The sequence below is a fragment of the Rhineura floridana genome, chromosome 7 (assembly GCF_030035675.1).
Source record: "Rhineura floridana isolate rRhiFlo1 chromosome 7, rRhiFlo1.hap2, whole genome shotgun sequence".
Taxonomy (NCBI): Eukaryota; Metazoa; Chordata; class Lepidosauria; order Squamata; family Rhineuridae; genus Rhineura; species Rhineura floridana.
In genome coordinates this window covers 80,634,928-80,648,663 of record NC_084486.1, presented here as the reverse complement: position 1 = coordinate 80,648,663, position 13,736 = coordinate 80,634,928, and the positions used below count along the sequence as shown (strand labels likewise).

The following is a 13,736-nucleotide window of genomic DNA, read 5'->3' as shown; positions in this document are numbered from 1 at the left end:
CGGAAACTTAAATTGGTACAAAGAGCGGCAGCCAGAATGTTAACTGGAGCTGGGTTCAAAGAACACACTACTCCTTTGCTTTACCAGCTCCACTGGCTGCCAATCTGTTTCCGGGCACAATTCAAAGTGCTGGTTTTGACCTATAAAGCCTTATACGGCTTAGGTCCAGGCTATCTGTTAGACCGTGTCTCCCTCTATGAACCTGTCCGGATTTTAAGATCATCCGGTGAGGCCCTCCTTACTATTCCATCTTTCTCGCAAGTTTTTCTTGCCGAGACACAGAATAGGGCCTTTTTGATGGCTGCCCCTAGATTGTGGAATTCCCTCCCTAGCGAGGTTCGGTTGGCTTCCTCGCTATCGTCCTTTCGTGCCCAGGTGAAGACTGTTTTATTTAGGCAGGCTTTTAACTGAAAATGTTACAGTTTTAATCTATTTGATTTAATTTATTTTTAATTGTTTTTAACATGCATATTGGTTGTTCTGATTGTTTATTGTTTTAATTGTGAGCCGCCCTGAGTTCCTTGGAAGAAGAGCGGGGTATAAGTATTTTAAATAAATTAAATAAAAATACTTCACTAGGGCAGAAAGCACCATAGAACATTGTCAGAGTTACTGCGGCAAAAAGGTGCGACTCATACTGGGATGAGCATAAAGAGCGAAACAATGCCAGGATCTGGAGCAGGACATCGGGTGTGACTGGCCTCCTCCGCTCAGTGGGCCTGGGAGCAGAACGCAACCAACCCTCAAGGACCTTTCTGACCCTAAAATCTACAGAATGATCCGGCAGTCCCCGTGCCTTAGAAATAAAGGCCAGCACAGAGAGGTGTCCAGCGATAGTCGAGACAGAATTATTTTGCCCTTTTAAATATAACATAAACTGCAATAAATGAGATGCGGGAACAGGCCACGCCATAGGCAGAGCAGTACTGATTCGGAAAGCCTGGAACTTCGCAAAAGAACGTTGATACACTTTTTGAGTGCGGGGAGCAACGGCAGAAGCAATAGCAGCCCTGACTTCTAATTGCCAAGGCTCCATAGGAAAGGTGGTACCGGGACTGGGTCCAGAGCTGCTCCAGGTGCAAGCTCCCAAAAACATGCCATCTGTAAGTGGGAAAGAGCATCAGCAACACAGTTCTGTAAACCTGGAACATGCTGAGTAATGAATAGGATATTAAAATGCAAGCATTGCAAGACAATAGCACGCACCAGGCGCATAACGCGAGGAGATTTAGAAGTCTGAGCATTGACAACGCACACTGTGGACAAATTGTCACACCAAACACATACAGTGCGATTTTGGAATGCCAACAGCCATATGTAAACTGCTACCACAATTGGAAAAAATTCTGAAAATGTCATATCAGAAGTAAGCCCAGAGGCTTGCCACTTGGAAGGCCACCTCTCAGCACACCATTGGGATCTGAAAATTACACCGAAACCTAGGCCCCCAGCAGCATCAGAATGAACCTGTAATTCGGCTTCTAAAAGTAATTCCTCGTGCCGAAAGGAGAGACCATTAAAATCTTCCGAAAAAGCAAGCCACATTTGCAAATCTTCTCTCATCCCTGCCGTGACCCTAATCAAATGGAAACGAGAGTGAACTCCCTTCATGGCATCACAGAGACACCTGAGGAACGCGAGACCAGGGGAAATGACTTTAGAAGCAAAAACTAAATGGCCTACAAGTTCTTGCAACTGAGCCAATGTGATCTTCCTCAAGACAATTGCTGAACGAAGTCGTTGCCACAGGGCAAGCAACTTATCCTGGGGCAAACTGGAAGACTGAGCCATAGTGTCTAAATGAATCCCTAAAAAGGTAAGGGAAGTAGAAGGGCCCTCAGACTTTTCTGGAGCTAAAGGGACACCCAATTCAGCGGTCAAGGCTTCAAAGGATTGAATCAAATGGAGGTAATGTGAAGAACCCGCTGGCCCTACAAACAAAAAATCAGCCAAATAGTGGGCTGAGAAGGAAGAAGAAGCCCTCCTTCGTAATGCCCACTCGAGGAAAGTGCTAAATGCTTCAAAAGCAGCACAAGACACAGAACAGCCCATCGGCATGGCCCTATAAACATAAAACTGGCCTTGAAATTTGAAACCTAGCAAATCAACATCAGCAGGGTGTACTGGTAGGAGATGAAAAGCGGATTTTATATCGCACTTCGCCATTAGAGCACCCCTACCGGCCCTATGGACTACTCTCACAGCCTCATCAAAGGACGTGTATCTGACCGAGGCATATATCGGAGAAATGCCATCATTCACAGGGGCGCCTTTAGGGAATGACAAATTATGGATAAGGCGATATCCCCCTGGCTGCTTCTTAGGGACAATACCAAAAGGCAAAATTCTTAAATTATTTAATGGAGGAAAGGGGCCTGAGATGCGATCGGCAGCTATCTCTTTATTGAGTTTGGCCAAAACTGCAGGGGCCATAGTATTAAGAGAGGGTTGATTGGCAGAGGAAGTAGCCACCCTTGGACCCTCAAAAGGTATACGAAAACCTTCAGAAAAACCCTGCAGCAGGAAACTAGCGGCCCGCCTGTTGGGATAACAATCCAACAACCCCGCAAGAGGAAGCAACTTAATAGGGCTACTGGCCTTGCGACGTACCGCCGCTGTTGCCAGACCCGCGTTTGGGATGTTGCTGTTCCCCTGTACCCTGGCGAGCCTGATGGGCACGCTGGCAAGAGGAACTGGGGTGGGTGCCACCACACAGTCCGCAGACGTGCCGGAACCTACAAGGATGCCTGAGGCAATGGCCGGCGCTGTTGAATGTCCAGCAGACTTGATGGGATTGAACCCATTGCCCGCCTTGGCCGAAACCGGAGGCAGAAGTCTGCGTGTGCACCAAAAGGTGCCCACTATCGGCTCTATTGCCAGGAGTGGGCCTGGCTGGGGTTATAGAGCGCAGCCACAGGCTCACATGCTCCATGTCCCAATGAAGGGTGGGGTCTAATGGCGCCCTTTGCCTAAAATTCTCATTGTACCGCAACCAAGCGGTCCGAGAGAATTCACAAAAGGCCAGATTAATAAAGTCCTGATATTTAATCATGAACAGGGCCTGAGACGAATAAGCCTGAGTCATTACGCCCATGTAAATTGTATAGGTGTTCAGCCAATTAGGCCATACACTATCAACTTTCTTTTTCATGGCTGCCTCACGCTCCTTAAAATCATGACCTTCCTTAGGTTTTATCTCAGTTTCGCGAAAAAGGAGAGTAAACAAATCAATATACTCTCTGCGCCAAATTTTTTCCTTTGTTGTTAACAATAAATGGTCACCCAATGGAAGGGAGGTATCGCCTTGTGGATAAACGCCCTGAGGAAGAGGCAAAAAAGCAGGGGAGTGACTAGATGAAGCCACGGATGGCTGCCACGGAGTCACAGCTGCAGCAGGCCATCGAAGCTGAGGCTGCTGCGGAACTAACACACCTCCCATAAACACCGAAGGTTGTGGAACACCTCCTTGCAGCTGAGAACCTGCCATGGGGGCGTCCTGTGCACGAACACCTTGCGTCTGTACCTGTGTGTCACGAGCATGTGGTGGTGCAATATGCTCACCTGTATAAGCAGCTGGAGAGGCAACCACTGCTGGCGCCATGAACCCAGAAGCTTCAGAGGGTACAGGCAGGATTCCAGTTGGCTGAAGCAGAAGCTGTCCTTGAATTAGCCCAGTGCCAGCTGAGACTGGGAGCATAGAAAAGGAGATTGTAGATGGAACCGCAGGCGAGCCAGCTGGAGGTATCTGAACTGTGGGCTCCTCAACAGGTGCTGAAGCTTCAAGGACACTGATCCTGGAAACCAAATCAGCAAGAACACGTGACTTAGGCCTCTTGGCCGCCAAGCGAGCAGATTTCCTACCTGAAGGGGTGGAACTTGGACCCGCCTCCGAATCCACTGGCTGCCTGTGCTCCCTCTCCAGAGCTTCCACCCTAGCCACCAAAGCACGAACGGTTCCCATGTCTTCATCCTCATCGGAAGACAGGTGCTGTTGAGATGGAGGGCGCTTCGAAGCCTGCTTCACCACACGAACCCCTTTTTTCTGTTGAACCTTCTTGGGTGGCATGTTAATACTATACTAAACCAGAAATGGAACAACAACAGAACAACAAATTGTAAAAGTAGAACAGTAACAAATCCCCAACAACCAAATATATAAAACACTGGAATATAATTCCAAATAGCAATAACAATTCAGAAAATATCACAAATATCAAATAAAAATAACCACCACCACCTCACAGAAACGAAGACTAAACAGACTATAACAAAGCAATAATTAAAGGGAGGGGGGAGGGGAGAAAGAGGAGGGATAAAGAAGAGGGGGTGCAGAGGGGGGGATTTGAGGGAAATCAAATTACCACACTTTTATATCTCTAAAATATTAAATAAAAACAACCCCTCTATCAATTAATTTATAATTATATCTACGCAATTAATTTATACAATCAAAAAACAAACAAATAATTTAAAATGAACCAGGAAGACACACAGACCTTAGCAATTTGAACAATACCGAGACAAGCCAAAAGGGGGGGCGGGGGGGAGGTGCTGTACGGAATTAAATACAATACTATAATCCTAAGGGATATGCTCAATAAACATGAACTTCACCCCCCACAGCCCTCCTTAAATAGCCACACTGGGCTGGAGAACCGCCAAGAACGCTGTAAAGCACCAATGAATTTAAAAGTAACAGCAAACAGACGGCAAGCCGGCAGGTAGCCGCCAAGCGCGTGGGCAGACGCCCACAGCCCAGCTGATCAGCGGGAATCGGAAACCAAACCAAACAAACAATTAAATGATAAGAAGAACCACAAAGGAGAGGGGGAGCAGACAACAGAGAATGATAATTGAGTATGGAAGCAATTCAAACGATCACCAATCGACGCTGAAGGAGCCCCTGCAAGCGAGGACGAGCAGTAAGTGCCGCAAGGCAAAAAAGGCAAACGCTAGGGGGAAGGACCAGCCTTATATTTGCTGATCAAACCCCCTCCTAATTGGTGAGATGATCCCACATGGCTCAATCAAGAACTTCTAGACCCTTCCCGCGTCTTCTTATTAGAATTAGGGCGGCGGCAAATTCGTCCCTGCAAAGGCAGGAACGGCAGTTTCTGGCACCCCAATTATGGAACACCTCCCCAAAGAGGTTTACATAACACCTGTGTTATGGTCTTTCCAGCACCAAATGAAGACCTGTTTAATATTCCCAGACTTTGCAATATTACATATGTTTAGTACTTTTCAGAACTGTTCTCCTGATGCTACTTGTTGTGGCTGGTTTTATTCTGTTACTCAGTTTTATTCTGGTGAAGGTAGTGTTTTCATGATCAATTTTTGTGTTTATTTTTTACTTGTCAGCCGCCAAGATAACTTTTGCTATTGTAATACTGAAACTAAATAAATACATAAATATCTCTACCCCCACTATGTGTGTGTCTCACTGCCCAAGATGGCAGGTGGGTGGGAGGGGAAAGCGATATCTAGAAGTATAGGGGTAATTCCAGACACACGTAAGGACAAAAGAAGAGAACATAAGAAGAGCCTGCTGGATCAGGCCAGTGGCCCATCTAGTCTAGCATCCTGTTCTCACAGTGGCCAACCACTCAAGGTTGCTTTATTTGCAGTGATTTATCAGTGCACATGTGAGCACAAGCAAAGCAGAGGGTGTCAATGGTGGTAGGGATATGCATGACAAATTAAAGGAACTGGACACAAATTGTGCAGGCTCCAGCTCTGGAAATAATTTTAGAAATTAAAACAGGACAGGCTGAAACAGATGAACAGACTGAGGGAAATCCACTTATCAGTAGGCAGTCATGGATATGTCTGTCAGCAGTTGCTCTGTGATCATTGCGAGTGGGACATGTGGCATCTTAATCATAGAAATTGCTGAAGGGATATCATGACCATCTAGTCCACACATTACTTTTGTCTGGAGGGAAGCAAATGTCCTGTGATGTAAATGAAACCAAAGTGCCGATTCACAATAGCATTTCTGATAGCCATATAATTTCCTAAATGCATTGCAGCACTGGAGAGTGACTATTTTGCTGGAAGAACAGGGAGCTCTCTCAATAGCTCACTGTTTTCTAATATGGATGACTGGCAGCTTAAGGACTATGGCAACATTGGGTAAATAAATATCCATTCCAGTCGCTGAACCTCGTTCTTAGCAGATGATCCTCATCCATACATACAAAGGCTTGGATCCAAAGATTCTCAGTAAGCATGGGGAAATAAGTTCTTTTCAATGGGGTCTTTGTTAATTGCTTTCTTCTTCAGTCCTCCTGCCCCTGAAAATTGGCTCCAGTAGATAAGCCGACTATCCAGTTCAGCTCTATGGAGGGCTAGAGAAGGGGAGGTGAAGTGTTGAGCCCCCTGCATGAATGGAAAGAATTTCTACTTCTGCAGTCTACGCTATGGATCTAAGCCATTAATACTAATACTGTTTCCTTTGCTTTATTTCTCCTTTTACTTTATTTCAAAGGTCCCTTTATATGAAATATAAATTTTGAAATGGCACAGAATAGCAAAAAATAGCTTCATTTCAGCTAAACTAGTCTTTTCAGCAGTTCATTTTCCCATTATATTTGACCTTTCTGATCTCCTGGGTATTAAGAGTCCTTGAAAACATGTTCTTTTATCAGATATTCTTTTCTGAAAGCAGTTGTCATCAGTATATAGATATTTTCATAACCAAATGCAAAGAAAATGCCTCCTGTACCCACAGGGTAGTATGCCTTTTTAAATATTGGAATGCTGGTCCTTTCACACAGGGATAGATTTGAGCCCTCTCACAGGATAATCTGAAATCAATTTCAGGGTCCATTGTTATGTCACACATTATGTATGTTCAGAGAAGTATGTTTGACATACCTGATTCCCCCACATACTGTTACTGCATGTTTCTGAACCTGTGGTAGTGCTAAATTCTAATTTGCCAGGGGAAGATCTTGGGGGTGCAGTGGATCACTTAATGAAAATGTCAAGTTAGTAATGCTGCATTGATGAAGAAGGGAAATTCCTTGTTGAGAAATATTAGAAAAGGAACTGAAAATAAAATGGCCAGTATAAAGGCTGCATGTGTGTGTGTGTGGGAGGATTTCACTCATAGGAAATTGGGGGTCATTTCTTATTGTTGCTCACAAACTTTGTGTTTGTACTCTGTCTACACTCTGGAGCTAATTTACCTGAAAACACATTCCAGTTTCAGTTTCAGTGAGCTCATACCTCAGCAACAGCCAGGCAGAGTAGCCCTTTAAATGCTAGTGCTGAGATCATTTGTGTTTCCCTGGCCTACACGACAGGGGGCACATAATAACTAACTCCCAGAAATCCTTGGGATAAAGGAATTTTCCAGATGATGGAGGTGATGGGAGAGGGAGATCTTACGTTTTCCTTCCCCTTTTCTTTAGCTCTTCTTCCTCTGGAGCTGTTTTTCTTTTCTTTTCTTTTTTTTGAGTTCTACACACATCACCTTCTAAGATACTAGGGGGAACCAAGAGCAGAGATCGGAGAATGTAGATTGGGGTCTATGGGCTGATTTGTGGGTGATTTGAAATAGATCAGAAGGGATTTCTGACTCCCAGTGTATAGTGATGGCAAAACCAAAATGACACCCTTTACCACTACTATATTATATGACTGGGAAGAGGGTTATCAGGACAGGCTTTTTGTGTGGAAAGGCAGGGAGGTCAGTTCAATTCTGGAACTGACATCATAGGTTCAAAATTCTTTTATTTCTAATTCTATGAGTTTTCAACCTGGAGTTTTAGATCCTACAAGAATGAACTCCAGTCTTCTTTGACCAAGAGCATGGAGGTAGCTAGCTATGTGTCCCCATCTGCAACTCAAGCGATGCCTTAATAAAGAATGAAATGACTGCAACTTGGACATAGGAGCAGGGGAAGCTTCCTTATACTGAGTGAATCCGTTGGGCTCATCTAGCTCAGTATTGACTGGCATTGACTCTCTAGGGCAGCCTTTCCCAACCAGTGTGCCTCCAGATGTTGTTGGACCACAATTCCCATCTTTCCTGACCATTGGCAATGCTAGCTGAGGCTGATGGGAGTTGTGGTCCAACAACATTTAGAGGCACACTGGTTGGAAAAGGCTGCTCTAGGGTTTCAGGCAGGATCCCTACCTGGAGATGCCAGGGATTGGAGCTGGGACCTTCTGCATGCAAAGCATATGCTCTGTCATTGAGCTATGGTCCATCTCCAGTTTCTTGATCCTTTGGTGTAATGGTTTGAGTGTTGGACTAGGACTTGGGAGACCAAGATTCAAATCCCCACTCAGCCATGAAGCTCATTGGATGAGCAAACATGGACCAGTCACTTTCTGTCAGCCTAACCAGCTGCTTGGAGGAAAGGTGGGATACAAATGTCTGTCTGTCTGTCTAAATAATTAAATAAATAAATAGTTAGCTAGCTGCTCTTTCCCAAGATCTAGGAGCATTTGCTTGTCCATCTTTGCTCATGAGCATGTGAAATAAAGCTCTCTTGCTCTCTTGGTTTCTTCGTCTTCTAATCTTAGTATAAGCATGAACTTACCAACATTTAGTCTTGCTAATGCAATATCCACATGATTTTATTTTTATTAGTCTCTGCTAAGGATGTGCTAGAATTCTGCCCAATTTGGATTTGATGCCAAATTTTCCTTTAATTTGCTTTGGGTAGAAACAACTCACTGTTCTCCCAGTTCCAGTGTGTCTCTACCTCCTCTGTCTTCTGGAAATGGGCACACAAAGCTAGTCAAACCCTGCTCCTTTTTACTGAAAAAGTGGAGCTAAAGTGCACTTTTTTTATTCAGCTTCAAAGAGATTTCACAACTGATGGACAGCTCAACCCCCTCCCCCTCCAGGTATGGCTAACTAGCATTACAGCATTGTGACCCTATATTGCGGATTGGATTTTTATGTAGCAATTTTCTGCAGCTATTTTCTAAAAACTTTTTTTTAAAAAACTGCCTCTAAAATAGATATTAAGAATATTTCCTTTTATGCATTGATATTTCTTTTCAAAATATCAATGTTTCCATGCAAAATATCAATATTAATATCAGTATTTTTTGTGAGGGTAAAAATTTATTTATTTATTTATTAAATTTATTAGTCGCCCATCTGGCTGGTTGTCCAGCCACTCTGGGCAATGTACAAGATAAAAAACAATACATTAAAACATTAAAATTTAAAACCATAACAGTAAAAACCTAACCCACCCCAAAAGCCTGCCTGAAGAGCCAGGTCTTCAAGGCCCGGCGGAAGCTCATCATAGAAGGGGCATGGTGGAGATCATTTGGGAGAGAGTTCCACAGGGTGGGGGCCACTATTGATAAAGCCCTCTCTCTAGTCCTCACCAGTCTAGCTGTTTTAACCAGTGGGATCGAGAGAAGGTCTTCTGAGGCTGATCTTGTTGAGCGGCATCCCTGACGATGCTGGAGGCGCTCCTTCAGATAGACTAGGCTAAAACCGTGTAGGGTTTTAAAGGTCAAAACCAACACCTTGAATTGGGCCCGGTAAACAACCGGTAGCCAGTGCAACTCCTTCAGCACTGGAGTGATGTGATCTTGCCAGCAGCTGCCTTTAATCAGACGAGCCGCCGCATTCTGTACCAGTTGCAGCTTCCGGACCGTTTTCAAGGGTAACCCCACGTAGAGTGCATTACAGTAGTCTAGGCGAGAGGTGACCAGGGCATGTACCACCGGTGGGAGCAGATGGTTGGGAAGGTAGGGGCCCAGCCTCCGTATCAGATGGAGTTGATACAGCGCCACCTGGCTCACAGCTGAGACTTGAGCCTCCATGGACAGCTGGGAGTCAAGAATGACTCCCAGGCTGCGGACCTGGTCTTTCAGGGGCAATAGTACCCCATTGAGCACCAGGTCCACATCCCCCAGCCTTCCCTTGTCTCCCACAAACAGTACCTCAGTTTTGTCAGCATTCAGCTTCAGCTTATTCCTTCCCATCCAGCCACTCACCGACTCCAGGCACTTGGACAGGGTTTCTACAGCCAACCTCGGTGAAGATTTAAATGAGAGATAGAGCTGCATGTCATCCGCATACTGATGACATTGCAGCCCAAATCTCCTGATGATTGCCCCCAGCGGCTTTATATAGATGTTGAACAGCATCGGGGAGAGGATGGAACCCTGTGGCACCCCACAAGTGAGAGGCCAAGGATCCGAGACCTCATCCTCCAATGCCACTCTTTGGTACCTACCAGAGAGGAAGGAATGGAACCACTGCAATACAGTGCCCCCCATGCCTAACCTCTTCAGGCGGTCCAGGAGGATAACGTGGTCAACAGTATCGAAAGCCGCTGAGAGATCAAGGAGGACAAGGAAGGTGCATTCGCCCCTATCCCACTCCCTCCTCATATCATCTACCAAGGCGACCAAGGCTGTTTCAGTCCCATGTCCAGGCCTGAAGCCCGATTGAAATGGATCCAGATAATCCGCTTCCTCCAAGTGCGCTTGGTAAAAGCAGCAGCTAGTGGACAAAGAACGAACTCAAATCAATATTGACCTGTTAGGTTGACGGAACAGTTTTGAACCGGCCCCAGCCAACGGATCCCATCCCTAGTCTCTGCTAATAAATGCAACATCCACTTACCATGCTACTGACAGGATCAGCTGGTATGTTGGGGCAGTGCGACAGAACTGCCCTTCTGACACTGGCCGTTACTGCCACTTACCTGGATGATGTAGGGGCAGGGCAGTTTGGCAGGAAGGTTGGGTCTGCATGGGCCCACTGGAGGGAGTGACAGATTAGCTCCATCAGTGTGCCTGTGTATACCCAACCTTACCCCTGCCCTGCCCCATCCAGGTAAGCAGTAGCAATCCCAGGGTCAGGAAGGGAGCTTTGCAGCACCAGCCCACTGTTCCACGTAGCAACTCCTGCTGTCCTGGGCTTCTGCTGGGAGGAAGGGTGGGATATAAATGAACAAACAAACAAATGAACAGTAAAAAAAAAGAAGGGGAATAAAACCTTCTGTTTTATTAATGGTTAAATCCAGACTTGCTCTTCCATGAATAGAAGTTTTTTTCTGACCTCAAAAAGGCTGAAGATCCAGCACAGACTCCCACTGGAGGTAAGGGAGAGATTTTCACAACCTCCTGCAGCCCACAGCATTACCTCCCACACTGTTCTAGAGGGTCCAAATACCTAGCAGAGCACATTTTCAGGAGACTGCAGGGGGGTGGGGAGAAGGAATAGGTGAAAATTGTTGGGTTCTCCAATGGCTGGTAGACCAATTAGAGTTTTAGTAAATTAGCAGAGTTTAGCTTAGTGTAGCTTGCTAAGCGCTCGGTGCTAGATGGGTGTGATTTAACCTGAGAGAAAGCGAGCTTTTATCTTGCTTTATATCACTCAGATTTAGACTTAGTTTCAAAATAACAAAATACTATTTTCTTAATAGAAATACATATTGATAGGAAAGGTGCTACTTCTGTCTAGCTAACTAAGTTGGAGGCTGCAATGACCATGCCTGGACATTGCCCTTCATGCTAGAGGAGAGGAGGCAAAGAGAAAATGGCTCCTTCTCCTCTGGTGGTCAGTAGAGAACACAGAAACAAGTCAGAGGTGTGAATAGCTCCCTGATACATATCAGTTTACACGGAAAGAAGACAGACATATGAGCACAAGTCAGTGGCAGTCTAGCCAGCTATGAGGACTATCTCTCTGTCTCTCACCCCATACAAAGAGGACCAAATGAGAGTTGCTCTTGTCACACTTGTAACCAAAATCACTCACAAAATAAGCCAGTTAGTGGTGTGCCATTCCTTGCCAGACTGGATCCAATCCACTATTTTCTGCCCAGAGAAGGACTGAGTTGGAACTTCTGGCCCAAGCTCACATGGGGAAATTATCCTTGGGGAGGAACCTGTGACAAGAAGAGATGCTACAGTTCCTCTAAATAGGTGTGTAATCGTGCGTGGGATCTACTAAGTATATCTCCCATGTCGGAGACAATAAGAATATCAATCTTTTTGTATTAGACTGAAAGAACAAGGACATGGAAGAGACAGACAGTGAAGTTCTACTCACTGAGATGTAGCAATTTAAGATTTCAATCTCTCTGGAATTTCCCTCAGAAGACAACAGAGGCACATACAACATTTTCTGTCACAGCCTTATGTAACACCATGCAGTGGTCATCTTTGGAATACTGTATGCAGTTCTGGCCACAACATCTTTAAAACGGGCATTACTGAGCGGGAAAAATGATAAAGTAGATAAAGGATCTTTCCTGTGAAAAACTAGCAGCACTTAGGGCTATTTAGCTTAGAAGATGACTGAAGGGCAAATATGATAGAGATTTATAAAATTATGCATGGTGTGAAAACAGTAAATAGAGAGGATCTTTTTCTTTCTCCATCTCTCCTACTACTTGAACTCAGGGTCACACAATAACATTGACTGGCAGTACATTTAGGGCAGAGAAGAAAAACTACTTCTGCACTCAATACATAATTCATTTAAAGAATGTGCTGCCACACCACATGGTAATGGCCACAGGCTTAAATGGCTTTAAAAGAGGACAGAATAATTCACAGAAATAAGATCTATCCATTGCTATTAGCCATGACGGCTCAATTGAACCCTGTTCAGTGGCTGGAGAACAGTAGGGAATCTCCGGCTGTTGGCTTCTCAGATACATTTGGCTAGTTACTCTTGGAATCTAGACTTAGAATCTTGTCCTGATTCAGCAAGGTTCTTATATGCTGTAATAAGCAGGAGCAGGAGGCTGTCAATGGCCACTAGTCACAATGGCTCTATCTGTTGTTATATGCCTTCAAGTCAATTACGACTTATGGCGACCATATGAATCTTATCCCGATCTCTATCTCTATCTCTCTATATAGGGTTTTCATGGTAAGAGATATTCAGAGGTGGTTTACCATTGCCTTCTGCTAAGCCTACGGCACCCAATATTCCCAGGCAGTCTCCCATCCAAGTACTAACCAGGCCTGACCCTGCTTAGCTTCTGAGATCAGACAAGATCAAGCATGTTCAGGGAGTATGGCCATAGGCTGATGTCTTTATACTACCCCTAATATTAGCAGTGTGCTTTTGAATGCAAACTGCTTGGGATCACAAGAGGAAGGGAGCTATAGAGCTCATGTCCTGCTTGCAGGCTTCCCAGAAGTATCTGGTTGGCCACTGTTGGCACAGAATTCTGGACACGATGGGCTTTGGTCTGATCCAGGAGTGCTCTTCTTATGTTCTTGTGAACATAACCTTCCTCAGTTATTCACATGAAAGGGGAAAGAAAGCATGAAGGGGCAGTAGGGTTCCACTTTCGACTATGCTCTTATTATCATGCTACTTGTCTCTCATGCCAGCTATTCAAGAGTCCAAGTGTAACTTCTAATTCCGTGTAGGCTCCCTATGCCATTTAGAACCCTAGGAGATCATGAGCAGCCAGCCTAGCATACACATTTCAAGGATGGGGAAAAAGTATGTCCCATAGACCTGTTTCTCCTAGCTACCCCTCTTCATGTAATGATTAGGCATGGAGGAGAAATTTGGTTTGGTTGGCATTTTAATGTGAAATTACCTAATTCACACTTTCCAAAATAATGTGTGAAGCAAAACTCAGCTAATCTTCTAAATTTGCATTTCTCTGGATTTTGTGATGTGGTTCTCCAGCCACAAAATTTGTATATTAAGGAAAAGTTCAAGGTTCTAGTTTTGGTGTACAAAGCCTTATACAGCTTGGGACCAGGATACCTGA

At 44.9% G+C, this 13,736-nt stretch overlaps 1 pseudogene; it reads right to left on the bottom strand.

The window, feature by feature from the left end:
* Positions 1-12,915: 12,915 nt before the first annotated feature.
* LOC133389762 (5S ribosomal RNA) lies at positions 12,916-13,033 on the bottom strand (annotated as a pseudogene).
* Between the last annotated feature and the right edge of the window lie 703 nt (positions 13,034-13,736).